Raw genomic sequence first — 2,920 nt, 5'->3', positions numbered from 1 at the left:
CGATCAACTGCGACTTGACTTGACTCATGACGACCAACTGTGACTTGACTTGACTCATGAAGATCAATTGTGACTTGACTTGACTCATGATGATCAACCGTGACTTGACTAGATGCTGTTGTGTCCGCCATCTTGTGAGTGTGCTCCGCTGTCATCGCCATCTTGTGAGTGTGCTCTAGAGTGGCCACCATCTCAATCACAGACACTGTGTCGCGTTCTTCCTCCGCGACACCCACAGTAAATAAAGATCCGACAGTCAACAAAGCATAATCCATGAAGTGAGCGAGTGATGAACGTGGACCCTCGCGTCTAAGCTTAGCCCTCAGAGGTTGATTTATGCCATCGCAGAAAAACTCTATCAATAGACAGTCTGGTTACTCAGAATAGTGAGCAATGGGACTCATGATGATCAACCGTGACTTGACTAGATGCTGTTGTGTCCGCCATCTTGTGAGTGTGCTCCGCTGTCGTCGCCATCTTGTGAGTGTGCTCTAGAGTGGCCACCATCTCAATCACAGACACTGTGTCGCGCTCTTCCTCCGCGACACCCACAGTAAATAAAGATCCGACAGTCAACAAAGCATAATCCATGAAGTGAGCGAGTGATGAACGTGGACCCTCGCGTCTAAGCTTAGCCCTCAGAGGTTGATTTATGCCATCGCAGAAAAACTCTATCAATAGACAGTCTGGTTACTCAGAATAGTGAGCAATGGCTAAAAACTCTCAGATATGGTTCTCCAGTTTAAGGGCTAACAAAATCCTTGTGGTGTCCAATGTTCCTCAGAATAGCTGCTGGATCCTTGTTTGGCTGAGTATTCTGTGACGGGGCTGACGAGACGTGAGACGTGTGGATCCATCTGCAGGCTTTATTCAAGAGACGTGGTAAACAGGCAGGGTCAAACAATGGCAAACAGGTATATGGCGGGCAAAACACAAGAATAGTCCCAGGGCTAGCGTAGGTCACCGATCAGCAGACAGAATCACAGGGGCGAGATGAGAGGGAAAAATCCAGGAAAACAGGCAAAGATCAGAAACCGTGAAAACAGGCAAGGCAAGGCAAAACAAGGAAAACACAGAGACTCGGAATGGGGTACGGGCTAAACAATACTCAGCCGAGAAAGGTGGTTAGAGTGGGTGTTATATAGTGAGTGAGGTGATTAGAAACAGCTGTGTGCAATGAGTGCAAATCAGTGCAGTGTGCAAATCATGCAAAGAATGATGGGATATGTAGTCCGGGGTGCTATGCAACAGTTTGTGTTGTGCGAGAGTCAATGTAATGGAAAGGGTGACCTCTGGTGGTGTATAAACGGAAGTACATGGACCGAATTCGTGACAGAAATAAAGTTAATAAAGAAATAATCCTTTTAAAAAAAAAAAAAATACTCTGTATGTATATATTTATCCATTTATTTATTTATTTGTTTGTATGTATTTATGTAGTCTTTGATAATGTCTAAAATATATATCCAAATGCAAAACCGAATAAAAGTATGTTTGAAAAGTTTTCAGACATAAGTACTTTGTCTTTGTATACAAGCTGTAAATTATAATCTAATTCTAATTCTAATCTAAAAATTCTAATAAATTCGAACCCTTGTTACAAGTATGGTAGAACCATCACTTCTACCACAAAAGACTGCTTTGTAAGTAATCTTCCTGATTTATCCCAATTCCTTAGCATTTCCAAAACCTCAGAACAACTTGATGATGTAACAGAAACTATGGACTCTCTCTTTTCTAGCATTTTAAATACAGTTGCTCCTTTACGCTTAAGGAAGATTAAGGAAAACAATCTGACACCGTGGTATAATGAGCACACTCGCACCCTAAAGAGAGCAGCCCGGAAAATGGAGCGCAGCTGGAGGAAAACAAAACTAGAGGTATTTCGTATTACTTGGCGGGAAAGTAACCTATCCTACAGAAAAGCATTACAAACTGCTAGATCTGATTACTTTTCTTCTCTTTTAGAAGAAAACAAGTATTTATTCAATACAGTGGCTAAACTAACGAAAAATAAAGCATCAACAGGTGTTGACATTTCCCAACAGCACAGCAGTAATGACTTTATGAACTACTTTATTTCTAAGATCGATACTAATAGAGATAAAATTGTAACCATGCCAGCCCGTCAGCTATAGTATCGCATCAGATAAGCTTGCTATAGATCGCCTGAGGAACAATTCCACTCATTCTCTACTATAGGGGAGAAAGAATTGTATAAGCTTGTTAAATCATCTAAACCAACAACATGTATGTTAGACCCTATTCCATCTAAGCTCCTAAAAGAGGTGTCACAGCTAATCTTCCCGAGTCGAGTCTAGTCACAGTTGTTCTTCCCGAGTCGAGTCTAGTCACAGTTGTTCTTCCCGAGTCGAGTCTAGTCACAGTTGTTCTTCCTGAGTCGAGTCGAGTCCCAGCTAATCTTCCTGAGTCGAGTCGAGTCCCAGCTAATCTTCCTGAGTCAAGTCGAGTCCCAGCTAATCTTCCTGAGTCAAGTCGAGTCCCAGCTAATCTTCCTGAGTCAAGTCGAGTCCCAGCTAATCTTCCTGAGTCAAGTCGAGTCCCAGCTAATCTTCCTGAGTCACAGTTGTTCTTCCTGAGTCGAGTCGAGTCCCAGCTAATCTTCCTGAGTCAAGTCGAGTCCCAGCTAATCTTCCTGAGTCAAGTCGAGTCCCAGCTAATCTTCCTGAGTCAAGTCGAGTCCCAGCTAATCCTCCTGAGTCAAGTCGAGTCCCAGCTGATATTCATGAGTCTCGTCACGTCACAGCTGATCATCCAGAGTCCCGTCACGCCTCAACTGTTCGTCCAGAGTCACGTCACACCTCAACTGTTCGTCCAGAGTCACGTCACGCCTCAGTTATTCATCCAGAATCACGTTGCATCACAGCTGATCATCCAGAGTCATGTCACGTCCTGTCTG

The sequence above is a fragment of the Sinocyclocheilus grahami genome, unplaced genomic scaffold, assembly GCF_001515645.1.
Source record: "Sinocyclocheilus grahami isolate Dianchi unplaced genomic scaffold, SAMN03320097.WGS_v1.1 scaffold1353.1, whole genome shotgun sequence".
NCBI lineage: Eukaryota > Metazoa > Chordata > Actinopteri > Cypriniformes > Cyprinidae > Sinocyclocheilus > Sinocyclocheilus grahami.
Note: the sequence above shows the minus strand (reverse complement) of the source record.